The 23,261-nt window shown below is 43.5% G+C and overlaps 60 non-coding genes across 60 annotated transcripts; all 60 read right to left on the bottom strand.

Annotated features, from left to right (window-relative positions):
- Positions 1-120: 120 nt before the first annotated feature.
- On the bottom strand, positions 121-193 carry TRNAV-UAC (transfer RNA valine (anticodon UAC)). The gene has a single exon. It is a non-coding gene; the product is annotated as a tRNA-Val (tRNA).
- Positions 194-1,360: 1,167 nt separating this feature from the next.
- TRNAG-CCC (transfer RNA glycine (anticodon CCC)) lies at positions 1,361-1,433 on the bottom strand. The gene has a single exon. It is a non-coding gene; the product is annotated as a tRNA-Gly (tRNA).
- Positions 1,434-1,633: 200 nt separating this feature from the next.
- Positions 1,634-1,706, bottom strand: TRNAG-CCC (transfer RNA glycine (anticodon CCC)). Its single transcript has one exon. It is a non-coding gene; the product is annotated as a tRNA-Gly (tRNA).
- A 475-nt stretch (positions 1,707-2,181) lies between these two features.
- Positions 2,182-2,254, bottom strand: TRNAV-AAC (transfer RNA valine (anticodon AAC)). The gene has a single exon. It is a non-coding gene; the product is annotated as a tRNA-Val (tRNA).
- A 65-nt stretch (positions 2,255-2,319) lies between these two features.
- On the bottom strand, positions 2,320-2,392 carry TRNAG-CCC (transfer RNA glycine (anticodon CCC)). Its single transcript has one exon. It is a non-coding gene; the product is annotated as a tRNA-Gly (tRNA).
- Positions 2,393-2,455: 63 nt separating this feature from the next.
- Positions 2,456-2,528, bottom strand: TRNAV-UAC (transfer RNA valine (anticodon UAC)). Its single transcript has one exon. It is a non-coding gene; the product is annotated as a tRNA-Val (tRNA).
- Positions 2,529-2,593: 65 nt separating this feature from the next.
- TRNAV-CAC (transfer RNA valine (anticodon CAC)) lies at positions 2,594-2,666 on the bottom strand. Its single transcript has one exon. It is a non-coding gene; the product is annotated as a tRNA-Val (tRNA).
- Positions 2,667-3,834: 1,168 nt separating this feature from the next.
- TRNAV-UAC (transfer RNA valine (anticodon UAC)) lies at positions 3,835-3,907 on the bottom strand. Its single transcript has one exon. It is a non-coding gene; the product is annotated as a tRNA-Val (tRNA).
- Positions 3,908-5,074: 1,167 nt separating this feature from the next.
- Positions 5,075-5,147, bottom strand: TRNAG-CCC (transfer RNA glycine (anticodon CCC)). The gene has a single exon. It is a non-coding gene; the product is annotated as a tRNA-Gly (tRNA).
- A 200-nt stretch (positions 5,148-5,347) lies between these two features.
- On the bottom strand, positions 5,348-5,420 carry TRNAG-CCC (transfer RNA glycine (anticodon CCC)). The gene has a single exon. It is a non-coding gene; the product is annotated as a tRNA-Gly (tRNA).
- A 476-nt stretch (positions 5,421-5,896) lies between these two features.
- Positions 5,897-5,969, bottom strand: TRNAV-AAC (transfer RNA valine (anticodon AAC)). Its single transcript has one exon. It is a non-coding gene; the product is annotated as a tRNA-Val (tRNA).
- A 65-nt stretch (positions 5,970-6,034) lies between these two features.
- Positions 6,035-6,107, bottom strand: TRNAG-CCC (transfer RNA glycine (anticodon CCC)). Its single transcript has one exon. It is a non-coding gene; the product is annotated as a tRNA-Gly (tRNA).
- A 63-nt stretch (positions 6,108-6,170) lies between these two features.
- On the bottom strand, positions 6,171-6,243 carry TRNAV-UAC (transfer RNA valine (anticodon UAC)). Its single transcript has one exon. It is a non-coding gene; the product is annotated as a tRNA-Val (tRNA).
- A 65-nt stretch (positions 6,244-6,308) lies between these two features.
- TRNAV-CAC (transfer RNA valine (anticodon CAC)) lies at positions 6,309-6,381 on the bottom strand. The gene has a single exon. It is a non-coding gene; the product is annotated as a tRNA-Val (tRNA).
- An 891-nt stretch (positions 6,382-7,272) lies between these two features.
- TRNAV-UAC (transfer RNA valine (anticodon UAC)) lies at positions 7,273-7,345 on the bottom strand. The gene has a single exon. It is a non-coding gene; the product is annotated as a tRNA-Val (tRNA).
- Positions 7,346-7,410: 65 nt separating this feature from the next.
- On the bottom strand, positions 7,411-7,483 carry TRNAG-CCC (transfer RNA glycine (anticodon CCC)). Its single transcript has one exon. It is a non-coding gene; the product is annotated as a tRNA-Gly (tRNA).
- A 201-nt stretch (positions 7,484-7,684) lies between these two features.
- Positions 7,685-7,756, bottom strand: TRNAG-CCC (transfer RNA glycine (anticodon CCC)). The gene has a single exon. It is a non-coding gene; the product is annotated as a tRNA-Gly (tRNA).
- A 615-nt stretch (positions 7,757-8,371) lies between these two features.
- TRNAG-CCC (transfer RNA glycine (anticodon CCC)) lies at positions 8,372-8,444 on the bottom strand. Its single transcript has one exon. It is a non-coding gene; the product is annotated as a tRNA-Gly (tRNA).
- A 338-nt stretch (positions 8,445-8,782) lies between these two features.
- Positions 8,783-8,855, bottom strand: TRNAV-UAC (transfer RNA valine (anticodon UAC)). Its single transcript has one exon. It is a non-coding gene; the product is annotated as a tRNA-Val (tRNA).
- A 65-nt stretch (positions 8,856-8,920) lies between these two features.
- On the bottom strand, positions 8,921-8,993 carry TRNAV-AAC (transfer RNA valine (anticodon AAC)). The gene has a single exon. It is a non-coding gene; the product is annotated as a tRNA-Val (tRNA).
- A 203-nt stretch (positions 8,994-9,196) lies between these two features.
- Positions 9,197-9,269, bottom strand: TRNAG-CCC (transfer RNA glycine (anticodon CCC)). Its single transcript has one exon. It is a non-coding gene; the product is annotated as a tRNA-Gly (tRNA).
- A 614-nt stretch (positions 9,270-9,883) lies between these two features.
- TRNAG-UCC (transfer RNA glycine (anticodon UCC)) lies at positions 9,884-9,956 on the bottom strand. Its single transcript has one exon. It is a non-coding gene; the product is annotated as a tRNA-Gly (tRNA).
- Positions 9,957-10,294: 338 nt separating this feature from the next.
- TRNAV-UAC (transfer RNA valine (anticodon UAC)) lies at positions 10,295-10,367 on the bottom strand. Its single transcript has one exon. It is a non-coding gene; the product is annotated as a tRNA-Val (tRNA).
- Positions 10,368-10,432: 65 nt separating this feature from the next.
- TRNAV-AAC (transfer RNA valine (anticodon AAC)) lies at positions 10,433-10,505 on the bottom strand. The gene has a single exon. It is a non-coding gene; the product is annotated as a tRNA-Val (tRNA).
- Positions 10,506-10,570: 65 nt separating this feature from the next.
- Positions 10,571-10,643, bottom strand: TRNAV-CAC (transfer RNA valine (anticodon CAC)). The gene has a single exon. It is a non-coding gene; the product is annotated as a tRNA-Val (tRNA).
- Positions 10,644-10,706: 63 nt separating this feature from the next.
- Positions 10,707-10,779, bottom strand: TRNAV-AAC (transfer RNA valine (anticodon AAC)). Its single transcript has one exon. It is a non-coding gene; the product is annotated as a tRNA-Val (tRNA).
- Positions 10,780-10,842: 63 nt separating this feature from the next.
- On the bottom strand, positions 10,843-10,915 carry TRNAI-AAU (transfer RNA isoleucine (anticodon AAU)). The gene has a single exon. It is a non-coding gene; the product is annotated as a tRNA-Ile (tRNA).
- A 1,031-nt stretch (positions 10,916-11,946) lies between these two features.
- TRNAV-UAC (transfer RNA valine (anticodon UAC)) lies at positions 11,947-12,019 on the bottom strand. The gene has a single exon. It is a non-coding gene; the product is annotated as a tRNA-Val (tRNA).
- Positions 12,020-12,635: 616 nt separating this feature from the next.
- TRNAG-CCC (transfer RNA glycine (anticodon CCC)) lies at positions 12,636-12,708 on the bottom strand. The gene has a single exon. It is a non-coding gene; the product is annotated as a tRNA-Gly (tRNA).
- A 614-nt stretch (positions 12,709-13,322) lies between these two features.
- On the bottom strand, positions 13,323-13,395 carry TRNAG-CCC (transfer RNA glycine (anticodon CCC)). The gene has a single exon. It is a non-coding gene; the product is annotated as a tRNA-Gly (tRNA).
- A 338-nt stretch (positions 13,396-13,733) lies between these two features.
- On the bottom strand, positions 13,734-13,806 carry TRNAV-UAC (transfer RNA valine (anticodon UAC)). Its single transcript has one exon. It is a non-coding gene; the product is annotated as a tRNA-Val (tRNA).
- Positions 13,807-14,005: 199 nt separating this feature from the next.
- Positions 14,006-14,078, bottom strand: TRNAI-AAU (transfer RNA isoleucine (anticodon AAU)). Its single transcript has one exon. It is a non-coding gene; the product is annotated as a tRNA-Ile (tRNA).
- Positions 14,079-15,109: 1,031 nt separating this feature from the next.
- Positions 15,110-15,182, bottom strand: TRNAV-CAC (transfer RNA valine (anticodon CAC)). The gene has a single exon. It is a non-coding gene; the product is annotated as a tRNA-Val (tRNA).
- Positions 15,183-15,245: 63 nt separating this feature from the next.
- TRNAV-UAC (transfer RNA valine (anticodon UAC)) lies at positions 15,246-15,318 on the bottom strand. Its single transcript has one exon. It is a non-coding gene; the product is annotated as a tRNA-Val (tRNA).
- Positions 15,319-15,521: 203 nt separating this feature from the next.
- TRNAV-CAC (transfer RNA valine (anticodon CAC)) lies at positions 15,522-15,594 on the bottom strand. Its single transcript has one exon. It is a non-coding gene; the product is annotated as a tRNA-Val (tRNA).
- A 63-nt stretch (positions 15,595-15,657) lies between these two features.
- Positions 15,658-15,730, bottom strand: TRNAV-AAC (transfer RNA valine (anticodon AAC)). Its single transcript has one exon. It is a non-coding gene; the product is annotated as a tRNA-Val (tRNA).
- Positions 15,731-16,343: 613 nt separating this feature from the next.
- TRNAV-UAC (transfer RNA valine (anticodon UAC)) lies at positions 16,344-16,416 on the bottom strand. The gene has a single exon. It is a non-coding gene; the product is annotated as a tRNA-Val (tRNA).
- Positions 16,417-16,755: 339 nt separating this feature from the next.
- TRNAV-UAC (transfer RNA valine (anticodon UAC)) lies at positions 16,756-16,828 on the bottom strand. Its single transcript has one exon. It is a non-coding gene; the product is annotated as a tRNA-Val (tRNA).
- A 65-nt stretch (positions 16,829-16,893) lies between these two features.
- TRNAV-AAC (transfer RNA valine (anticodon AAC)) lies at positions 16,894-16,966 on the bottom strand. The gene has a single exon. It is a non-coding gene; the product is annotated as a tRNA-Val (tRNA).
- Positions 16,967-17,030: 64 nt separating this feature from the next.
- TRNAV-CAC (transfer RNA valine (anticodon CAC)) lies at positions 17,031-17,103 on the bottom strand. The gene has a single exon. It is a non-coding gene; the product is annotated as a tRNA-Val (tRNA).
- A 63-nt stretch (positions 17,104-17,166) lies between these two features.
- On the bottom strand, positions 17,167-17,239 carry TRNAV-CAC (transfer RNA valine (anticodon CAC)). The gene has a single exon. It is a non-coding gene; the product is annotated as a tRNA-Val (tRNA).
- A 63-nt stretch (positions 17,240-17,302) lies between these two features.
- TRNAI-AAU (transfer RNA isoleucine (anticodon AAU)) lies at positions 17,303-17,375 on the bottom strand. Its single transcript has one exon. It is a non-coding gene; the product is annotated as a tRNA-Ile (tRNA).
- A 476-nt stretch (positions 17,376-17,851) lies between these two features.
- TRNAV-UAC (transfer RNA valine (anticodon UAC)) lies at positions 17,852-17,924 on the bottom strand. Its single transcript has one exon. It is a non-coding gene; the product is annotated as a tRNA-Val (tRNA).
- A 65-nt stretch (positions 17,925-17,989) lies between these two features.
- Positions 17,990-18,062, bottom strand: TRNAV-AAC (transfer RNA valine (anticodon AAC)). The gene has a single exon. It is a non-coding gene; the product is annotated as a tRNA-Val (tRNA).
- A 340-nt stretch (positions 18,063-18,402) lies between these two features.
- TRNAV-CAC (transfer RNA valine (anticodon CAC)) lies at positions 18,403-18,475 on the bottom strand. The gene has a single exon. It is a non-coding gene; the product is annotated as a tRNA-Val (tRNA).
- A 63-nt stretch (positions 18,476-18,538) lies between these two features.
- On the bottom strand, positions 18,539-18,611 carry TRNAV-CAC (transfer RNA valine (anticodon CAC)). The gene has a single exon. It is a non-coding gene; the product is annotated as a tRNA-Val (tRNA).
- A 63-nt stretch (positions 18,612-18,674) lies between these two features.
- Positions 18,675-18,747, bottom strand: TRNAI-AAU (transfer RNA isoleucine (anticodon AAU)). The gene has a single exon. It is a non-coding gene; the product is annotated as a tRNA-Ile (tRNA).
- Positions 18,748-19,087: 340 nt separating this feature from the next.
- On the bottom strand, positions 19,088-19,160 carry TRNAV-CAC (transfer RNA valine (anticodon CAC)). The gene has a single exon. It is a non-coding gene; the product is annotated as a tRNA-Val (tRNA).
- A 199-nt stretch (positions 19,161-19,359) lies between these two features.
- TRNAI-AAU (transfer RNA isoleucine (anticodon AAU)) lies at positions 19,360-19,432 on the bottom strand. The gene has a single exon. It is a non-coding gene; the product is annotated as a tRNA-Ile (tRNA).
- A 340-nt stretch (positions 19,433-19,772) lies between these two features.
- Positions 19,773-19,845, bottom strand: TRNAV-CAC (transfer RNA valine (anticodon CAC)). The gene has a single exon. It is a non-coding gene; the product is annotated as a tRNA-Val (tRNA).
- Positions 19,846-19,908: 63 nt separating this feature from the next.
- On the bottom strand, positions 19,909-19,981 carry TRNAV-CAC (transfer RNA valine (anticodon CAC)). The gene has a single exon. It is a non-coding gene; the product is annotated as a tRNA-Val (tRNA).
- A 610-nt stretch (positions 19,982-20,591) lies between these two features.
- Positions 20,592-20,664, bottom strand: TRNAV-UAC (transfer RNA valine (anticodon UAC)). Its single transcript has one exon. It is a non-coding gene; the product is annotated as a tRNA-Val (tRNA).
- A 203-nt stretch (positions 20,665-20,867) lies between these two features.
- TRNAV-CAC (transfer RNA valine (anticodon CAC)) lies at positions 20,868-20,940 on the bottom strand. Its single transcript has one exon. It is a non-coding gene; the product is annotated as a tRNA-Val (tRNA).
- Positions 20,941-21,003: 63 nt separating this feature from the next.
- Positions 21,004-21,076, bottom strand: TRNAV-CAC (transfer RNA valine (anticodon CAC)). The gene has a single exon. It is a non-coding gene; the product is annotated as a tRNA-Val (tRNA).
- Positions 21,077-21,416: 340 nt separating this feature from the next.
- On the bottom strand, positions 21,417-21,489 carry TRNAV-CAC (transfer RNA valine (anticodon CAC)). Its single transcript has one exon. It is a non-coding gene; the product is annotated as a tRNA-Val (tRNA).
- Positions 21,490-21,552: 63 nt separating this feature from the next.
- TRNAV-AAC (transfer RNA valine (anticodon AAC)) lies at positions 21,553-21,625 on the bottom strand. Its single transcript has one exon. It is a non-coding gene; the product is annotated as a tRNA-Val (tRNA).
- A 612-nt stretch (positions 21,626-22,237) lies between these two features.
- TRNAV-UAC (transfer RNA valine (anticodon UAC)) lies at positions 22,238-22,310 on the bottom strand. The gene has a single exon. It is a non-coding gene; the product is annotated as a tRNA-Val (tRNA).
- Positions 22,311-22,375: 65 nt separating this feature from the next.
- Positions 22,376-22,448, bottom strand: TRNAV-CAC (transfer RNA valine (anticodon CAC)). Its single transcript has one exon. It is a non-coding gene; the product is annotated as a tRNA-Val (tRNA).
- Positions 22,449-22,513: 65 nt separating this feature from the next.
- Positions 22,514-22,586, bottom strand: TRNAV-UAC (transfer RNA valine (anticodon UAC)). The gene has a single exon. It is a non-coding gene; the product is annotated as a tRNA-Val (tRNA).
- Positions 22,587-22,923: 337 nt separating this feature from the next.
- On the bottom strand, positions 22,924-22,996 carry TRNAV-AAC (transfer RNA valine (anticodon AAC)). Its single transcript has one exon. It is a non-coding gene; the product is annotated as a tRNA-Val (tRNA).
- Positions 22,997-23,261: the final 265 nt, after the last annotated feature.

The following is a 23,261-nucleotide window of genomic DNA, read 5'->3' on the forward strand; positions in this document are numbered from 1 at the left end:
AACCTGGGACCTTCCGCGTGTAAAGCGGACGTGATAACCATTACACCATAGATACGTAGTAGTACTGAGTTTTCCGAGAGATCTAGCTTATTTTTATGCCCAATAACGATGGACAAAACATGTATCTACCAGGGCTCGAACCTGGGACCTTCCGCGTGTAAAGCGGACGTGATAACCACTACACCATAGATACGTAGTTATGTTGAAATTTCCAAGAGACCTAGCTTATATTTATGCCCAATCACGATGGACAAAATATGTATCTAAAAGGGCTCGAACCTGGGACCTTCCGCGTGTTAGGCGGACGTGATAACCACTACACCATAGATACGTAGTTATGTTGAAATTTCCAAGAGACCTAGCTTATATTTATGCCCAATCACGATGGACAAAACATGTATCTAAAAGGGCTCGAACCTGGGACCTTCCGCGTGTTAGGCGGACGTGATAACCACTACACCATAGATACGTAGTTATGTTAAAATTTCCAAGAGACCTAGCTTTTTTTATGCCCAATCACGATGGACAAAAGATGTATCTACCAGGGCTCGAACCTGGCACCTTCCACGTGTTAGGCGGACGTGATAACCACTACACCATATATACGTAGTAATACTGAGTTTTCCGAGAGATCTAGCTAATTTTTATGCCCAATCACGATGGACAAAACATGTATCTACCAGGGCTCGAACATGGGACCTTCCGCGTGTAAAGCGGACGTGATAACCACTACACCACAGATACGTAGTAATACTGAGTTTTCCGAGAGATCTAGCTTATTTTTATGCCCAATCACGATGCACAAAACATGTATCTACCAGCGCTCGAACCTGGGACCTTCCGCGTGTAAAGCGGACGTGATAACCACTACACTACAGCTACGTAGTAAGATTGAGTTTTCAAAGAGACCTAGCATATTTTTATGCCTAATCACGATGGTCAAAACATGTATCTTATGGGCGTCGAACCTTGGACCTTCCGCGTGTTAGCCAGACGTGATAACCACTATCCCATAGATACGAAGTGATACTGAGTTTTCCAAGAGACCTAGCTTTTTTTATGTCCTATCACGATGGTCAAAATACGTATCTACCAGGGCTCGAACCTGGGACCTTCCGCGTGTAAAGCGGACGTGATAACCACTACACCCTAGATACGTAGTAATAATGAGTTTTCCGAGAGATCTAGCTTATATTTATGCCCAATCACGATGGACAAAATATGTATCTACCAGGGCTCGAACCTGGGACCTTCTGCGTGTTAGGCGGACGTGATAACCACTACACCATAGATAGGTAGAAATACTGAGTTTTCCGAGAGATCTAGCTTATTTTTATGCCCAATCACGATGGACAAAACATGTCTCTACCAGGGCTCGAACCTGGGACCTTCTGCGTGGGAAGCGGACGTGATAACCACTACACCATAGATACGTAGTTATGCTGAAATTTCCAAGAGACCTAGCTTTTTTATGCCCAATCACGATGGACAAAATATGTACCTACCAGGGCTCGAACCTGGGACCTTCTGCGTGTTAGGCGGACGTGATAACCACTACACCATAGATAGGTAGAAATACGGAGTTTTCCGAGAGATCTAGCTTATTTTATGCCCAATCACGATGGACAAAACATGTATCTACCAGGGCTCGAACCTGGGACCTTCCGCGTGGGAAACGGACGTGATAACCACTACACCATAGATAAGTAGTTATTCTGAAATTTCCAAGAGACCTAGCTTTTTTATGCCCAATCACGATGGACAAAATATGTATCTACCAGGGCTCGAACCTGGGACATTCCGCGTGTAAAGCGGACGTGATAACCACTACACTATATATACGTAGTAGAACTGAGTTTTCCAAGAGACCTATTTTATTTTTATGCCTAATCACGATGGTCAAAACATGTATCTTATGGGCCTCGCACCTGGGACCTTCCGCGTTTTAGCCAGACGTGATAACCACTATCCCATAGATACGAAGTGATACTGAGTTTTCCAAGAGACCTAGCTTTTTTATGTCCTATCACGATGGTCAAAATACGTATCTACCAGGGCTCGAACCTGGGACCTTCCGCGTGTAAAGCGGACGTGATAACCACTACACCCTAGATACGTAGTAATAATGAGTTTTCCGAGAGATCTAGCTTATATTTATGCCCAATCACGATGGACAAAATATGTATCTACCAGGGCTCGAACCTGGGACCTTCCGCGTGTTAGGCGGACGTGATAACCACTACACCATAGATAGGTAGAAATACTGAGTTTTCCGAGAGATCTAGCTTATTTTTATGCCCAATCACGATGGACAAAACATGTATCTACAAGGGCTCGAACCTGGGACCTTCTGCGTGGGAAGCGGACGTGATAACCACTACACCATAGATACGTAGTTATGCTGAAATTTCCAAGAGACCTAGCTTTTTTATGCCCAATCACGATGGACAAAATATGTATCTACCAGGTCTCGAACCTGGGACATTCCGCGTGTAAAGCGGACGTGATAACCACTACACCATAGATACGTAGTAATACTGAGTTTTCCAAGAGATCTAGCTTATTTTTATGCCCAATAACGATGGACAAAACATGTATCTACCAGGGCTCGAACCTGGGACCTTCCGCGTGTGAAGCGGACGTGATAACCACTACACCATAGATACGTAGTTATGTTGAAATTTCCAAGAGACCTAGCTTATATTTATGCCCAATCACGATGGACAAAACATGTATCTAAAAGGGCTCGAACCTGGGACCTTCCGCGTGTTAGGCGGACGTGATAACCACTACACCATAGATACGTAGTTATGCTAAAATTTCCAAGAGACCTAGCTTTTTTTATGCCCAATCACGATGGACAAAAGATCTATCTACCAGGGCTCGAACCTGGCACCTTCCACGTGTTAGGCGGACGTGATAACCACTACACCATATATACGTAGTAATACTGAGTTTTCCGAGAGATCTAGCTAATTTTTATGCCCAATCACGATGGACAAAACATGTATCTACCAGGGCTCGAACATGGGACCTTCCGCGTGTAAAGCGGACGTGATAACCACTACACCACAGATACGTAGTAATACTGACTTTTCCGAGAGATCTAGCTTATTTTTATGCCCAATCACGATGCACAAAACATGTATCTACCAGCGCTCGAACCTGGCACCTTCCACGTGTTAGGCGGACGTGATAACCACTACACCATATATACGTAGTAATACTGAGTTTTCCGAGAGATCTAGCTAATTTTTATGCCCAATCACGATGGACAAAACATCTATCTACCACGGCTCGAACATGGGACCTTCCGCGTGTAAAGCGGACGTGATAACCACTACACCACAGATACGTAGTAATACTGAGTTTTCCGAGAGATCTAGCTTATTTTTATGCCCAATCACGATGGACAAAACATGTATCTACCAGGGCTCGAACCTGGGACATTCCGCGTGTAAAGCGGACGTGATAACCACTACACTATATATACGTAGTAGAACTGAGTTTTCCAAGAGACCTATTTTATTTTTATGCCTAATCACGATGGTCAAAACATGTACCGTATGGGTCTCGAACCTGGGACCTTCCGCGTGTAAAGCGGACGTGATAACCACTACACCCTAGATACGTAGTAATAATGAGTTTGCCGAGAGATCTAGCTTATTTTTATGCCCAATCACGATGGACAAAACATGTATCTACCAGCGCTCGAACCTGGGACCTTCCGCGTGTAAAGCGGACGTGATAACCATTACACCATAGATACGTAGTAGTACTGAGTTTTCCGAGAGATCTAGCTTATTTTTATGCCCAATAACGATGGACAAAACATGTATCTACCAGGGCTCGAACCTGGGACCTTCCGCGTGTAAAGCGGACGTGATAACCACTACACCATAGATACGTAGTTATGTTGAAATTTCCAAGAGACCTAGCTTATATTTATGCCCAATCACGATGGACAAAATATGTATCTAAAAGGGCTCGAACCTGGGACCTTCCGCGTGTTAGGCGGACGTGATAACCACTACACCATAGATACGTAGTTATGTTGAAATTTCCAAGAGACCTAGCTTATATTTATGCCCAATCACGATGGACAAAACATGTATCTAAAAGGGCTCGAACCTGGGACCTTCCGCGTGTTAGGCGGACGTGATAACCACTACACCATAGATACGTAGTTATGTTAAAATTTCCAAGAGACCTAGCTTTTTTTATGCCCAATCACGATGGACAAAAGATGTATCTACCAGGGCTCGAACCTGGCACCTTCCACGTGTTAGGCGGACGTGATAACCACTACACCATATATACGTAGTAATACTGAGTTTTCCGAGAGATCTAGCTAATTTTTATGCCCAATCACGATGGACAAAACATGTATCTACCAGGGCTCGAACATGGGACCTTCCGCGTGTAAAGCGGACGTGATAACCACTACACCACAGATACGTAGTAATACTGAGTTTTCCGAGAGATCTAGCTTATTTTTATGCCCAATCACGATGCACAAAACATGTATCTACCAGCGCTCGAACCTGGGACCTTCCGCGTGTAAAGCGGACGTGATAACCACTACACTACAGCTACGTAGTAAGATTGAGTTTTCAAAGAGACCTAGCATATTTTTATGCCTAATCACGATGGTCAAAACATGTATCTTATGGGCGTCGAACCTTGGACCTTCCGCGTGTTAGCCAGACGTGATAACCACTATCCCATAGATACGAAGTGATACTGAGTTTTCCAAGAGACCTAGCTTTTTTTATGTCCTATCACGATGGTCAAAATACGTATCTACCAGGGCTCGAACCTGGGACCTTCCGCGTGTAAAGCGGACGTGATAACCACTACACCCTAGATACGTAGTAATAATGAGTTTTCCGAGAGATCTAGCTTATATTTATGCCCAATCACGATGGACAAAATATGTATCTACCAGGGCTCGAACCTGGGACCTTCTGCGTGTTAGGCGGACGTGATAACCACTACACCATAGATAGGTAGAAATACTGAGTTTTCCGAGAGATCTAGCTTATTTTTATGCCCAATCACGATGGACAAAACATGTCTCTACCAGGGCTCGAACCTGGGACCTTCTGCGTGGGAAGCGGACGTGATAACCACTACACCATAGATACGTAGTTATGCTGAAATTTCCAAGAGACCTAGCTTTTTTATGCCCAATCACGATGGACAAAATATGTACCTACCAGGGCTCGAACCTGGGACCTTCTGCGTGTTAGGCGGACGTGATAACCACTACACCATAGATAGGTAGAAATACGGAGTTTTCCGAGAGATCTAGCTTATTTTATGCCCAATCACGATGGACAAAACATGTATCTACCAGGGCTCGAACCTGGGACCTTCCGCGTGGGAAACGGACGTGATAACCACTACACCATAGATAAGTAGTTATTCTGAAATTTCCAAGAGACCTAGCTTTTTTATGCCCAATCACGATGGACAAAATATGTATCTACCAGGGCTCGAACCTGGGACATTCCGCGTGTAAAGCGGACGTGATAACCACTACACTATATATACGTAGTAGAACTGAGTTTTCCAAGAGACCTATTTTATTTTTATGCCTAATCACGATGGTCAAAACATGTATCTTATGGGCCTCGCACCTGGGACCTTCCGCGTTTTAGCCAGACGTGATAACCACTATCCCATAGATACGAAGTGATACTGAGTTTTCCAAGAGACCTAGCTTTTTTTATGTCCTATCACGATGGTCAAAATACGTATCTACCAGGGCTCGAACCTGGGACCTTCCGCGTGTAAAGCGGACGTGATAACCACTACACCCTAGATACGTAGTAATAATGAGTTTTCCGAGAGATCTAGCTTATATTTATGCCCAATCACGATGGACAAAATATGTATCTACCAGGGCTCGAACCTGGGACCTTCCGCGTGTTAGGCGGACGTGATAACCACTACACCATAGATAGGTAGAAATACTGAGTTTTCCGAGAGATCTAGCTTATTTTTATGCCCAATCACGATGGACAAAACATGTATCTACAAGGGCTCGAACCTGGGACCTTCTGCGTGGGAAGCGGACGTGATAACCACTACACCATAGATACGTAGTTATGCTGAAATTTCCAAGAGACCTAGCTTTTTTATGCCCAATCACGATGGACAAAATATGTATCTACCAGGTCTCGAACCTGGGACATTCCGCGTGTAAAGCGGACGTGATAACCACTACACCATAGATACGTAGTAATACTGAGTTTTCCAAGAGATCTAGCTTATTTTTATGCCCAATAACGATGGACAAAACATGTATCTACCAGGGCTCGAACCTGGGACCTTCCGCGTGTGAAGCGGACGTGATAACCACTACACCATAGATACGTAGTTATGTTGAAATTTCCAAGAGACCTAGCTTATATTTATGCCCAATCACGATGGACAAAACATGTATCTAAAAGGGCTCGAACCTGGGACCTTCCGCGTGTTAGGCGGACGTGATAACCACTACACCATAGATACGTAGTTATGCTAAAATTTCCAAGAGACCTAGCTTTTTTTATGCCCAATCACGATGGACAAAAGATCTATCTACCAGGGCTCGAACCTGGCACCTTCCACGTGTTAGGCGGACGTGATAACCACTACACCATATATACGTAGTAATACTGAGTTTTCCGAGAGATCTAGCTAATTTTTATGCCCAATCACGATGGACAAAACATGTATCTACCAGGGCTCGAACATGGGACCTTCCGCGTGTAAAGCGGACGTGATAACCACTACACCACAGATACGTAGTAATACTGACCTTTCCGAGAGATCTAGCTTATTTTTATGCCCAATCACGATGCACAAAACATGTATCTACCAGCGCTCGAACCTGGGACCTTCCGCGTGTAAAGCGGACGTGATAACCACTACACTACAGCTACGTAGTAAGAGTGAGTTTTCAAAGAGACCTAGCATATTTTTATGCCTAATCACGATGGTCAAAACATGTATCTTATGGGCGTCGAACCTTGGACCTTCCGCGTGTTAGCCACACGTGATAACCACTATCCCATAGATACGAAGTGATACTGAGTTTTCCAAGAGACCTAGCTTTTTTTATGTCCTATCACGATGGTCAAAATACGTATCTACCAGGGCTCGAACCTGGGACCTTCCGCGTGTAAAGCGGACGTGATAACCACTACACCCTAGATACGTAGTAATAATGAGTTTTCCGAGAGATCTAGCTTATATTTATGCCCAATCACGATGGACAAAATATGTATCTACCAGGGCTCGAACCTGGGACCTTCCGCGTGTAAAGCGGACGTGATAACCACTACACCCTAGATACGTAGTAATAATGAGTTTTCCGAGAGATCTAGCTTATTTTTATGCCCAATCACGATGGACAAAACATGTATCTACCAGGGCTCGAACCTGGGACCTTCTGCGTGGGAAGCGGACGTGATAACCACTACACCATAGATACGTAGTTATGCTGAAATTTCCAAGAGACCTAGCTTTTTTATGCCCAATCACGATGGACAAAATATGTACCTACCAGGGCTCGAACCTGGGACCTTCTGCGTGTTAGGCGGACGTGATAACCACTACACCATAGATAGGTAGAAATACTGAGTTTTCCAAGAGATCTAGCTTATTTTTATGCCCAATCACGATGGACAAAACATGTATCTACCAGGGCTCGAACCTGGGACCTTCCGCGTGGGAAACGGACGTGATAACCACTACACCATAGATCAGTAGTTATGCTGAAATTTCCAAGAGACCTAGCTTTTTTATGCCCAATCACGATGGACAAAATATGTATCTACCAGGGCTCGAACCTGGGACATTCCGCGTGTAAAGCGGACGTGATAACCACTACACTATATATACGTAGTAGAACTGAGTTTTCCAAGAGACCTATTTTATTTTTATGCCTAATCACGATGGTCAAAACATGTATCTTATGGGCCTCGCACCTGGGACCTTCCGCGTTTTAGCCAGACGTGATAACCACTATCCCATAGATACGAAGTGATACTGAGTTTTCCAAGAGACCTAGCTTTTTTTATGTCCTATCACGATGGTCAAAATACGTATCTACCAGGGCTCGAACCTGGGACCTTCCGCGTGTAAAGCGGACGTGATAACCACTACACCCTAGATACGTAGTAATAATGAGTTTTCCGAGAGATCTAGCTTATATTTATGCCCAATCACGATGGACAAAATATGTATCTACCAGGGCTCGAACCTGGGACCTTCTGCGTGTTACGCGGACGTGATAACCACTACACCATAGATAGGTAGAAATACTGAGTTTTCCAAGAGATCTAGCTTATTTTTATGCCCAATCACGATGGACAAAACATGTATCTACCAGGGCTCGAACCTGGGACCTTCTGCGTGGGAAGCGGACGTGATAGCCACTACACCATAGATACGTAGTTATGCTGAAATTTCCAAGAGACCTAGCTTTTTTATGCCCAATCACGATGGACAAAATATGTATCTACCAGGTCTCGAACCTGGGACATTCCGCGTGTAAAGCGGACTTGATAACCACTACACTATATATACGTAGTAGAACTGAGTTTTCCAAGAGACCTATTTTATTTTTATGCCTAATCACGATGGTCAAAACATGTACCTTATGGGCCTCGCACCTGGGACCTTCCGCGTGTTAGCCAGATGTGATAACCACTATCCCGTAGATACGAAGTGATACTGAGTTTTCCAAGAGACCTAACTTTTTTTATGTCCTATCACGATGGTCAAAATATGTATCTACCAGGGCTTGAACCTGGGACCTTCCGCGTGTAAAGCGGACGTGATAACCACTACACCATAGATACGTAGTAGTACTGAGTTTTCCGAGAGATCTAGCTTATATTTATGCCCAATCACGATGGACAAAATACGTATCTACCAGGGCTCGAACCTGGGACCTTCCGCGTGTTAGGCGGACGTGATAACCACTACACCATATATACGTAATAATACTGAGTTTTCCGAGAGATCTAGCTTATATTTATGCCCAATCACGATGGACAAAATATGTATCTACCAGGGCTCGAACCTGGGACCTTCTGCGTGTTAGGCGGACGTGATAACCACTACACCATAGATAGGTAGAAATACTGAGTTTTCCGAGAGATCTAGCTTATTTTTATGGCCAATGGCGATGGACAAAACATGTATCTACCAGGGCTCGAACCTGGGACCTTCCGCGTGGGAAACGGACGTGATAACCACTACACCATAGATACGTAGTTTTGCTGAAATTTCCAAGAGACCTAGCTTTTTTATGCCCAATCTGGATGGACAAAATATGTATCTACCAGGGCTCGAACCTGGGACATTCCGCGTGTAAAGCGGACGTGATAACCACTACACTATATATACGTAGTAGAACTGAGTTTTCCAAGAGACCTATTTTATTTTTATGCCTAATCACGATGGTCAAAACATGTATCTTATGGGCCTCGCACCTGGGACCTTCCGCGTTTTAGCCAGACGTGATAACCACTATCCCGTAGATACGAAGTGATACTGAGTTTTCCAAGAGACCTAGCTTTTTTTATGTCCTATCACGATGGTCAAAATACGTATCTACCAGGGCTCGAACCTGGGACCTTCCGCGTGTAAAGCGGACGTGATAACCACTACACCCTAGATACGTAGTAATAATGAGTTTTCCGAGAGATCTAGCTTATATTTATGCCCAATCACGATGGAAAAAATATGTATCTACCAGGGCTCGAACCTGGGACCTTCTGCGTGTTAGGCGGACGTGATAACCACTACACCATAGGTAGGTAGAAATACTGAGTTTTCCGAGAGATCTAGCTTATTTTTATGCCCAATCACGATGGACAAAACATGTATCTACCAGGGCTCGAACCTGGGACCTTCTGCGTGGAAAGCGGACGTGATAACCACTACACCATAGATACGTAGTTATGCTGAAATTTCCAAGAGACCTAGCTTTTTTATGCCCAATCACGATGGACAAAATATGTATCTATCAGGGCTCGAACCTGGGACATTCCGCGTGTAAAGCGGACTTGATAACCACTACACTATATATACGTAGTAGAACTGAGTTTTCCAAGAGACCTATTTTATTTTTATGCCTAATCACGATGGTCAAAACATGTACCTTATGGGCCTCGCACCTGGGACCTTCCGCGTGTTAGCCAGACGTGATAACCACTATCCCGTAGATACGAAGTGATACTGAGTTTTCCAAGAGACCTAACTTTTTTTATGTCCTATCACGATGGTCAAAATATGTATCTACCAGGGTTTGAACCTGGGACCTTCCGCGTGTAAAGCGGACGTCATAACCACTACACCATAGATACGTAGTAGTACTGAGTTTTCCGAGAGATCTAGCTTATATTTATGCCCAATCACGATGGACAAAATACGTATCTACCAGGGCTCGAACCTGGGACCTTCCGCGTGTTAGGCGGACGTGATAACCACTACACCATAGATACGTAGAGATACTGAGTTTTCCGAGAGATCTAGCTTATTTTTATGCCCAATCACGATGGACAAAACATGTATCTACCAGGGCTCGAACCTGGGACCTTCCGCGTGTGAAGCGGACGTGATAACCACTACAAAATAGATACGTAGTTATGTTGAAATTTCCAAGAGACCTAGCTTTTTTATGCCCAATCACGATGGACAAAATATGTATCTACCAGGGCTCGAACCTGGGACCTTCCGCGTGTTAGGCGGACGTGATAACCACTACACCATAGATACGTAGTGATACTGAGTTTTCCAAGAGACCTAGCTTTTTAATGCCCAATCACGATGGACAAAACATGTATCTACCAGGACTCGAACTTGGGACCTTCCGCGTATTAAGCGGACGTGATAACCACTACTCCATAGATACGTAGTAATGCTGAGTTTTCCAAGAGACCTATAGTCTGTCAAACGAAAGAAGAGCCCTGAGAAATTTGTCCAAATTAGTGTCGCCACCATCGACCCCATAGTACTTTATCAACTTGTTTTGTTTTGTCAATAGTCGTCTGTAATATAGTCTGCTATAAACAGATAGGCTTAATCGCAATAGAACCAATACATTTTGCAATATATATTTAATATGTTTATGTTTCATGGTTTTTTACGATCATCGAGTATTAAAGAATATAAAAGAAAATTAACGACAAGACACCAGTTTTATCATTGTTGAACTAGCGTTGCATCATATTTTAATGACATGAGTTAAAGTACTTGTCCATAAGTAGTTCAGCATCAAAGCGTCTTCAGTCCACGTCTTCATCAGAGTCTTCACTGTCTTCTTTCATATTAATTTTAAGAGGTTCAATTGTGGTTTCGATGATGGGATCTTTTTACCAATACTCATGCATTATATTCTCGACGTGCTCTATTGCCTTACGCCAATTCTCTGGTGTCACACGTTCAATGGCCCTCAATGTTGCATCTTTGACCGTCGAGAGTTTGAAACCAGAATTCTGCTTCGCTACGTCGTTCTTCACTTAAGTTGTGCCCATATTAGTTCAATCGGGTTAAACTTGCAATGGTACGGTGGAATCCTCACTACCGTGTGACCTCTACTTTTAGCAACCTCGTCAATTTCGTACTTCAGGGTTCTGGACTTGTGACGCTTGGCTGGTGTCTTGTCGTTAATTTTGTTTTATATTCTTTAATACTCGATGATCGTAAAAAACCATGAAACATAAACATATTAAATAAATATTGCAAAATGTATTTGTTCTATTGCGATTAAGCCTATCTGTTTATAGCAGACTATATTACAGACGACTATTGACAAAACAAAACAAGTTGATAAAGTACTATGGGGTCGATGGTGGCGACACCAATTTGGACAAATTTCTCAGGGCTCTTCTTTCGTTTGACAGACTATAGCTTTTTTTATGCCCAATCACGATGGACAAAATATGTATCTACCAGGGCTCGAACCTGGGACCTTCCGCGTGTAAAGCGGACGTGATAACCACTACACCCTAGATACGTAGTAATAATGAGTTTTCCGAGAGATCTAGCTTATATTTATGCCCAATCACGATGGACAAAATATGTATCTACCAGGGTTCGAACCTGGGACATTCCGCGTGTAAAGCGGACGTGATAACCACTACACTATATATACGTAGTAGAACTGAGTTTTCCAAGAGACCTATTTTATTTTTATGCCTAATCACGATGGTCAAAACATGTATCTTATGGGCCTCGCACCTGGGACCTTCCGCGTTTTAGCCAGACGTGATAACCACTATCCCATAGATACGAAGCGATACTGAGTTTTCCAAGAGGCCTAGCTTTTTTTATGTCCTATCACGATGGTCAAAATACGTATCTACCAGGGCTCGAACCTGGGACCTTCCGCGTTTAAAGCGGACGTGATAACCACTACACCCTAGATACGTAGTAATAATGAGTTTTCCGAGAGATCTAGCTTATATTTATGCCCAATCACGATGGACAAAATATGTATCTACCAGGGCTCGAACCTGGGACCTTCTGCGTGTTAGGCGGACGTGATAACCACTACACCATAGATAGGTAGAAATACTGAGTTTTCCGAGAGATCTAGCTTATTTTTATGCCCAATCACGATGGACAAAACATGTATCTACCAGGGCTCGAACCTGGGACCTTCCGCGTGGGAAACGGACGTGATAACCACTACACTACAGCTACGTAGTAAGATTGAGTTTTCAAAGAGACCTAGCTTTTTTATGCCCAATCACGATGGACAAAATATGTATCTACCAGGGCTCGAACCTGGGACATTCCGCGTGTAAAGCGGACGTGATAACCACTACACTATATATACGTAGTAGAACTGAGTTTTCCAAGAGACCTATTTTATTTTTATGCCTAATCACGATGGTCAAAACATGTATCTTATGGGCCTCGCACCTGGGACCTTCCGCGTTTTAGCCAGACGTGATAACCACTATCCCATAGATACGAAGCGATACTGAGTTTTCCAAGAGGCCTAGCTTTTTTTATGTCCTATCACGATGGTCAAAATACGTATCTACCAGGGCTCGAACCTGGGACCTTCCGCGTGTAAAGCGGACGTGATAACCACTACACCCTAGATACGTAGTAATAATGAGTTTTCCGAGAGATCTAGCTTATATTTATGCCCAATCACGATGGACAAAATATGTATCTACCAGGGCTCGAACCTGGGACCTTCTGCGTGTTAGGCGGACGTGATAACCACTACACCATAGATAGGTAGAAATACTGAGTTTTCCGAGAGATCTAGCTTATTTTTATGCCCAATCACGATGGACAAAACATGTATCTACCAGGGCTCGAACCTGGGACCTTCTGCGTGGGAAGCGGACGTGATAACCACTACACCATAGATACGTAGTTATGCTGAAATTTCCAAGAGACCTAGCTTTTTTATGCCCAATCACGATGGACAAAATATGTATCTACCAGGCCTCGAACCTGGGACATTCCGCGTGTAAAGCGGACTTGATAACCACTACACTATATATACGTAGTAGAACTGAGTTTTCCAAGAGACCTATTTTATTTTTATGCCTAATCACGATGGTCAAAACATGTACCTTATGGGCCTCGCACCTGGGACCTTCCGCGTCTTAGCCAGACGTGATAAACACTATCCCGTAGATACGAAGTGATACTGAGTTTTCCAAGAGACCTAACTTTTTTTATGTCCTATCACGATGGTCAAAATATGTATCTACCAGGGCTTGAACCTGGGACCTTCCGCGTGTAAAGCGGACGTGATAACCACTACACCATAGATACGTAGTTATGTTGAAATTTCCAAGAGACCTAGCTTTTTTAAGCCCAATCACGATGGACAAAATATGTATCTACCAGGGCTCGAACCTGAGACCTTCCGCGTGTTAGGCAGACGTGATAACCACTACACCATAGATACGTAGTGATACTGAGTTTTCCAAGAGACCTAGCTTTTTTATGCCCAATCACGATGGACAAAATATGTATCTACCAGGACTCGAACTTGGGACTTTCCGCGTATTAAGCGGACGTGATAACCACTACACCATAGATACGTAGTAATGCTGAGTTTTCCAAGAGACCTATAGTCTGTCAAACGAAAGAAGAGCCCTGAGAAATTTGTCCAAATTAGTGTCGCCACCATCGACCCCATAGTACTTTATCAACTTGTTTTGTTTTGCCAATAGTCGTCTGTAATATAGTCTGCTATAAACAGATAGGCTTAATCGCAATAGAACCAATACATTTTGCAATATATATTTAATATGTTTATGTTTCATTGTTTTTTACGATCATCGAGTATTAAAGAATATAAAAGAAAATTAACGACAAGACACCAGTTTTATCATTGTTGAACTAGCGTTGCATCATATTTTAATGACATGAGTTAAAGTACTTGTCCATAAGTAGTTCAGCATCAAAGCGTCTTCAGTCCACGTCTTCATCAGAGTCTTCACTGTCTTCTTGCATATTAATTTTAAGAGGTTCAATTGTGGTTTCGATGATGGGATCTTTTTACCAATACTCATGCATTATATTCTCGACGTGCTCTATTGCCTTACGCCAATTCTCTGGTGTCACACGTTCAATGGCCCTCAATGTTGCATCTTTGACCGTCGAGAGTTTGAAACCAGAATTCTGCTTCGCAACATCGTTCTTCACTTAAGTTGTGCCCATATTAGTTCAATCGGGTTAAACTTGCAATGGTACGGTGGAATCCTCACTACCGTGTGACCTCTACTTTTAGCAACCTCGTCAATTTCGTACTTCAGGGTTCTGGACTTGTGACGCTTGGCTGGTGTCTTGTCGTTAATTTTGTTTTATATTCTTTAATACTCGATGATCGTAAAAAACCATGAAACATAAACATATTAAATAAATATTGCAAAATGTATTTGATCTATTGCGATTAAGCCTATCTGTTTATAGCAGACTATATTACAGACGACTATTGACAAAACAAAACAAGTTGATAAAGTACCATGGGGTCGATGGTGGCGACACCAATTTGGACAAATTTCTCAGGGCTCTTCTTTCGTTTGACAGACTATAGCTTTTTTTATACCCAATCACGATGGACAAAACATGTATCTACCAGGGCTCGTACCTGGGACCTTCCGCGTGTGAAGCGGACGTGATAACCACTACACCATAGATACGTAGTTATGTTGAAATTTCCAAGAGACCTAGCTTTTTTATGCCCAATCACGATGGACAAAATATGTATCTACCAGGGCTCGAACCTGGAACCTTCCGCGTGTAAAGCGGACGTGATAACCACTACACCATAGCTACGTAGTAAAAGTGAGTTTTCAAAGAGACCTAGCATATTTTTATGCCTAATCACGATGGTCAAAACATGTATCTTACGGGCGTCGAACCTTGGACCTTCCGCGTGTTAGCCGGACGTGATAACCACTATCCCATAGACACTTAGTAATATTGAGTTTTCCAAGAGACCTAGCTTTTTTTAATGTCCTATATCGATGGTCAAAATGTGTATCCACCAGGGCTCGAACCTGGGACCTTCCGCGTGTGAAGCGGACGTGTTAACCACTACAACATAGATACGTAGTAATGCTGAAATTTCCAAGAGACCTAGCTTTTTTATGCCCAATCACGATGGACAAAATATGTATCTACCAGGGCTCGAACCTGGGAGATTCCGCGTGTTAGGCGGACGTGATAACCACTACACCATAGATACGCAGTAATACTGAGTTTTCCGAGAGATCTAGCTTATATTTATGCCCAATTACGATGGACAAAACATGTATCTACCAGGGCTCGAACCTGGGACATTCCGCGTGTAAAGCGGACGTGATAACCACTACACTATATATATGTAGTAGAACTTAGTTTTCCAAGAGACCTATTTTATTTTTATGCCTAATCACGATGGTCAAAACATGTATCTTATGGGCCTCGCACCTGGGACCTTCCGCGTTTTAGCCAGACGTGATAACCACTATCCCATGGATACGAAGTGATACTGAGTTTTCCAAGAGACCTAGCTTTTTTATGTCCTATCACGATGGTCAAAATATGTATCTACCATGGCTCGACCCAGGGACCTTCCGCGTGTAAAGAGGACGTGATAACCACTACACTATATATACGTAGTAGAACTGAGTTTTCCTAGAGACCTATTTTATTTTTATGCCTAATCACGATGGTCAAAACATGTATCTTATGGGCCTCGCACCTGGGACCTTCCGCGTTTTAGCCAGACGTGATAACCACTATCCCATAGATACGAAGTGATACTGAGTTTTCCAAGAGACCTAGCTTTTTTATGTCCTATCACGATGGTCAAAATATGTATCTACCAGGGCTCAAACCTGGGACCTTCCGCGTGTAAAGCGGACGTGATAACCACTACACCATAGATACGTAGTAAATCTGAGTTTTCCGAGAGATCTAGCTTATATTTATGCCCAATCACGATGGACAAAACATGTATCTACCAGGGCTCGAACCTGGGACATTCCGCGTGTAAAGCGGACGTGATAACCACTACACTATATATACGTAGTAGAACTGAGTTTTCCAAGAGACCTATTTTATTTTTATGCCTAATCACGATGGTCAAAACATGTATCTTATAGGCCTCGCACCTGGGACCTTCCGCGTTTTAGCCAGACGTGATAACCACTATCCCATAGATACGAAGTGATACTGAGTTTTCCAAGAGACCTAGCTTTTTTATGTCCTATCACTATGGTCAAAATATGTATCTACCAGGGCTCGAACCTGGGACCTTCCGCGTGTAAAGCGGACGTGATAACCACTACACCATAGATACGTAGTAAAACTGAGTTTTCCGAGAGATCTAGCTTATATTTATGCCCAATCACGATGGACAAAATATGTATCTACCAGGGCTCGAACCTGGGACCTTCCGCGTGTTAAGCGGACGTGATAACCACTACACCATAGATACGAAGAAATACTGAGTTTTCGAGAGATCTAGCTTATTTTTATGCCCAATCACGATGGACAAAACATGTATCTACCAGGGCTCGAACCTGGGACCTTCCGCGTGTGAAGCGGACGTGATAACCACTACACCATAGATACGTAGATATGTTGAAATTTCCAAGAGACCTAGCTTTTTTATGCCCAATCACGATGGACAAAATATGTATCTACCAGGGCTCGAACCTGGGACCTTCCGCGTGTGAAGCGGACGTGATAACCACTACACCATAGATACGTAGTTATGTTGAAATTTCCAAGAGACCTAGCTTTTTTATGCCCAATCACGATGGACAAAACATGTATCTACCAGGACTCGAACTTGGGACCTTCCGCGTATTAAGCGGACGTGATAACCACTACACCATAGATACGTAGTAATGCCGAGTTTTCCAAGAGACCTAGCTTTTTTTATGCCCAATCACGATGGACAAAATATGTATCTACCAGGGCTCGAACCTGGCACCTTCAACGTGTTAGGCGGACGTGATAACCACTACACCATATATACGTAGTAGTACTGAGTTTTCCGAGAGATCTAGCTAATTTTTATGCCGAATCACGATGTACAAAACATGTATCTACCAGGGCTCGAACCTGGGACATTCCGCGTGTAAAGCGGACGTGATAACCACTACACTATATATACGTAGTAGAACTGAGTTTTCCAAGAGACCTATTTTATTTTTGTGCCTAATCACGATGGTCAAAACATGTATCTTATGGGCCTCGCACCTGGGACCTTCCGCGTTTTAGCCAGACGTGATAACCACTATCCCATAGATACGAAGTGATACTGAGTTTTCCAAGAGACTTAGCTTTTTTATGTCCTATCACGATGGTCAAAATATGTATCTACCAGGGCTCGAACCTGGGACCTTCCGCGTGTATAGCGGACGTGATAACCACTACACCATAGATACTTAGTAAAACTGAGTTTTCCGAGAGATCTAGCTTATATTTATGCCCAATCACGATGGACAAAATATGTATCTATCAGGGCTCGAACCTGGGACCTTCCGCGTGTTAGGCGGACGTGATAACCACTACACCATAGATACGTAGTAATGCTGAGTTTTCCAAGAGACCTAGCTTTTTTTATGCCCAATCACGATGGACAAAATATGTATCTACCAGGGCTCGAACCTGGCACCTTCAACGTGTTAGGCGTACGTGATAACCACTACACCATATATACGTAGTAGTACTGAGTTTTCCGAGAGACCTAGCTAATTTTTATGCAAAATCACGATGGACAAAACATGTATCTACCAGGGCTCGAACATGGGACCTTCCGCGTGTAAAGCGGACGTGATAACCACTACACCACAGATACGTAGTAATACTGAGTTTTCCGAGAGATCTAGCTTATTTTTATGCCCAATCACGATGGACAAAACATGTATCTACCAGCGCTCGAACCTGGGACCTTCCGCGTGTGAAGCGGACGTGATAACCACTACACCATAGATACGTAGATATGTTGAAATTTCCAAGAGACCTAGCTTTTTTATGCCCAATCACGATGGACAAAATATGTATCTACCAGGGCTCGAACCTGGAACCTTCCGCGTGTGAAGCGGACGTGATAACCACTACACCATAGATACGTAGTTATGTTGAAATTTCCAAGAGACCTAGCTTTTTTTTGCCCAATCACGATGGACAAAACATGTATCTACCAGGACTCGAACTTGGGACCTTCCGCGTATTAAGCGGACGTGATAACCACTACACCATAGATACGTAGTAATGCTGAGTTTTCCAAGAGACCTAGCTTTTTTTATGCCCAATCACGATGGACAAAATATGTATCTACCAGGGCTCGAACCTGGCACCTTCAACGTGTTAGGCGTACGTGATAACCACTACACCATATATACGTAGTAGTACTGAGTTTTCCGAGAGACCTAGCTAATTTTTATGCAAAATCACGATGGACAAAACATGTATCTACCAGGGCTCGAACATGGGACCTTCCGCGTGTAAAGCGGACGTGATAACCACTACACCACAGATACGTAGTAATACTGAGTTTTCCGAGAGATCTAGCTTATTTTTATGCCCAATCACGATGGACAAAACATGTATCTACCAGCGCTCGAACCTGGGACCTTCCGCGTGTGAAGCGGACGTGATAACCACTACACCATAGATACGTAGATATGTTGAAATTTCCAAGAGACCTAGCTTTTATATGCCCAATCACGATGGTCAAAACATATATCTTATGGGCCTCGAACCTGGAACCTTCCGCGTGTGAAGCGGACGTGATAACCACTACACCATAGATACGTAGTTATGTTGAAATTTCCAAGAGACCTAGCTTTTTTTTGCCCAATCACGATGGACAAAACATGTATCTACCAGGACTCGAACTTGGGACCTTCCGCGTATTAAGCGGACGTGATAACCACTACACCATAGATACGTAGTAATGCTGAGTTTTCCAAGAGACCTAGCTTTTTTTATGCCCAATCACGATGGACAAAATATGTATCTACCAGGGCTCGAACCTGGCACCTTCAACGTGTTAGGCGGACGTGATAACCACTACACCATATATACGTAGTAGTACTGAGTTTTCCGAGAGACCTAGCTAATTTTTATGCAAAATCACGATGGACAAAACATGTATCTACCAGGGCTCGAACATGGGACCTTCCGCGTGTAAAGCGGACGTGATAACCACTACACCACAGATACGTAGTAATACTGAGTTTTCCGAGAGATCTAGCTTATTTTTATGCCCAATCACGATGGACAAAACATGTATCTACCAGCGCTCGAACCTGGGACCTTCCGCGTGTGAAGCGGACGTGATAACCACTACACCATAGCTACGTAGATATGTTGAAATTTCCAAGAGACCTAGCTTTTTTATGCCCAATCACGATGGACAAAATATGTATCTACCAGGGCTCGAACCTGGAACCTTCCGCGTGTGAAGCGGACGTGATAACCACTATCCCATAGACACTTAGTAATATTGAGTTTTTCAAGAGACCTAGCTTTTTTAATGTCCTATATCGATGGCCAAAATGTGTATCCACCAGGGCTCGAACCTGGGACCTTCCGCGTGTGAAGCGGACTGGTAACCGCTATAACATAGATACGTAGTAATGCTGAAATTTCCAAGAGACCTAGCTTTTTTGTGCCCAATCACGATGGACAAAATATGTATCTACCAGGGCTCGAACCTGGGAGATTCCGCGTGTTAGGCGGACGTGATAACCACTACACCAAAGATATGGTAATACTGAGTTTTCCGAGAGATCTATCTTATATTTATGCCCAATCACGATGGACAAAACATGTATCTACCAGGGCTCGAACCTGGGACATTCCGCGTGTAAAGCGGACGTGATAACCACTACACTATATATACGTAGTAGAACTGAGTTTTCCAAGAGACCTATTTTATTTTTATGCCTAATCACGATGGTCAAAACATGTATCTTATGGGCCTCGCACCTGGGACCTTCCGCGTTTTAGCCAGACGTGATAACCACTATCCCATAGATACGAAGTGGTACTGAGTTTTCCAAGAGACCTAGCTTTTTTTATGTCCTATCACGATGGTCAAAATATGTATCTACCAGGGCTCGAACCTGGGACCTTCCGCGTGTAAAGCGGACATGATAACCACTACACCATAGATACGTAGTAATACTGAGTTTTCCGAGAGATCTAGCTTATATTTATGCCCAATCACGATGTACAAAACATGTTCCTACCAGGGCTCGAACCTGGGACATTCCGCGTGTAAAGCGGACGTGATAACCACTACACTATATATACGTAGTAGAACTGAGTTTTCCAAGAGATCTAGCTTATTTTTATGCCCAATCACGATGGACAAAACATGTATCTACCAGGGCTCGAACCTGGGACCTTCCGCGTGTGAAGCGGACGTGATAACCACTACACCATAGATACGCAGTTATGTTGAAATTTCCAAGAGACCTAGCTTTTTTATGCCCTATCACGATGGACAAAATATGTATCTACCAGGGCTCGAACCTGGGACCTTCCGCGTGTGAAGCGGACGTGATAACCACTACACCATAGATACGTAGTAGTACTGAGTTTTCCGAGAGATCTAGCTAATTTTTATGCCCAATCACGATGGACAAAACATGTATCTTATGGGCCTCGCACCTGGGACCTTCCGCGTGTAAAGCGGACGTGATAACCACTACACTATAGCTACGTAGTAAAATTGAGTTTTCAAAGAGACCTAGCATATTTTTATGCCTAATCACGATGGTCAAAACATGTATCTTATGGGCGTCGAACCTTGGACCTTCCGCGTGTTAGCCGGACGTGATAACCACTATCCCATAGACACTTAGTAATATTGAGTTTTCCAAGAGACCTAGCTTTTTTAATGTCCTATATCGATGGTCAAAATGTGTATCCACCAGGGCTCGAACCTGGGACCTTCCGCGTGTGAAGCGGACGTGTTAACCACTACAACATAGATACGTAGTAATGCTGAAATTTCCAAGAGACCTAGCTTTTTTATGCCCAATCACGATGGACAAAATATGTATCTACCAGGGCTCGAACCTGGGAGATTCCGCGTGTTAGGCGGACGTGATAACCACTACACCATAGATACGTAGTAGAACTGAGTTTTCCAAGAGACCTATTTTATTTTTATGCCTAATCACGATGGTCAAAACATGTATCTTATGGGCCTCGCACCTGGGACCTTCCGCGTGTTAGCCAGACGTGATAACCACTATCCCATAGATAAGAAGTGATACTGAGTTTTCAAGAGACCTAGCTTTTTTATGTCCTATCACGATGGTCAAAATATGTATCTACCAGGGCTCAACCCTGGGACCTTCCGCGTGTAAAGCGGACGTGATAACCACTACACCATAGATACGTAGTAATACTGAGTTTTCCGAGAGATCTAGCTTATATTTATGCCCAATCACGATGGACAAAACATGTATCTACCAGGGCTCGAATCTGGGACATTCCGCGTGTAAAGCGGACGTGATAACCACTACACTATATATACGTAGTAGAACTGAGTTTTCCAAGAGACCTATTTTATTTTTATGCCTAATCACGATGGTCAAAACATGTATCTTATGGGCCTCGCACCTGGGACCTTCCGCGTTTTAGCCAGACGTGATAACCACTATCCCATAGATACGAAGTGGTACTGAATTTTCCAAGAGACCTAGCTTTTTTATGTCCTATCACGATGGTCAAAATATGTATCTACCAGGGCTCGAACCTGGGACCTTCCGCGTGTAAAGCGGACGTGATAACCACTACACTATAGATACGTAATAATACTGAGTTTTCCGAGAGATCTAGCTTATTTTTATGCCCAATCACGATGGACAAAACATGTATCTACCAGGGCTCGAACCTGGGACCTTCCGCGTGTGAAGCGGACGTGATAACCACTACACCACAGATACGTAGTAATACTGAGTTTTCCGAGAGATCTAGCTTATTTTTATGCCCAATCACGATGGACAAAACATGTATCTACCAGGGCTCGAACCTGGGACCTTCCGCGTGTAAAGCGGACGTGATAACCACTACACTATAGCTACGTAGTAAAATTGAGTTTTCTAAGAGACCTAGCATATTTTTATGCCTAATCACGATGGTCAAAACATGTATCTTATGGGCGTCGAACCTTGGACCTTCCGCGTGTTAGCCGGACGTGATAACCACTATCCCATAGACACTTAGTAATATTGATTTTTTCAAGAGACCTAGCTTTTTTAATGTCCTATATCGATGGCCAAAATGTGTATCCACCAGGGCTCGAACCTGGGACCTTCCGCGTGTGAAGCGGACTGGTAACCGCTACAACATAGATACGTAGTAATGCTGAAATTTCCAAGAGACCTAGCTTTTTTATGCCCAATCACGATGGACAAAATATGTATCTACCAGGGCTCGAACCTGGGAGATTCCGCGTGTTAGGCGGACGTGATAACCACTACACCATAGATACGTAGTAATACTGAGTTTTCCGAGAGATCTAGCTTATATTTATGCCCAATCACGATGGACAAAACATGTATCTACCAGGGCTCGAACCTGGGACATTCCGCGTGTAAAGCGGACGTGATAACCACTACACTATATATACGTAGTAGAACTGAGTTTTCCAAGAGACCTATTTTATTATTATGCCTAATCACGATGGTCAAAACATGTATCTTATGGGCCTCGCACCTGGGACCTTCCGCGTGTTAGCCAGACGTGATAACCACTAT

The sequence above is a fragment of the Phalangium opilio genome, unplaced genomic scaffold, assembly GCF_054372755.1.
Source record: "Phalangium opilio isolate 3A_F unplaced genomic scaffold, DU_Popi_V2 ptg000013l_1, whole genome shotgun sequence".
Lineage (NCBI taxonomy): Eukaryota > Metazoa > Arthropoda > Arachnida > Opiliones > Phalangiidae > Phalangium > Phalangium opilio.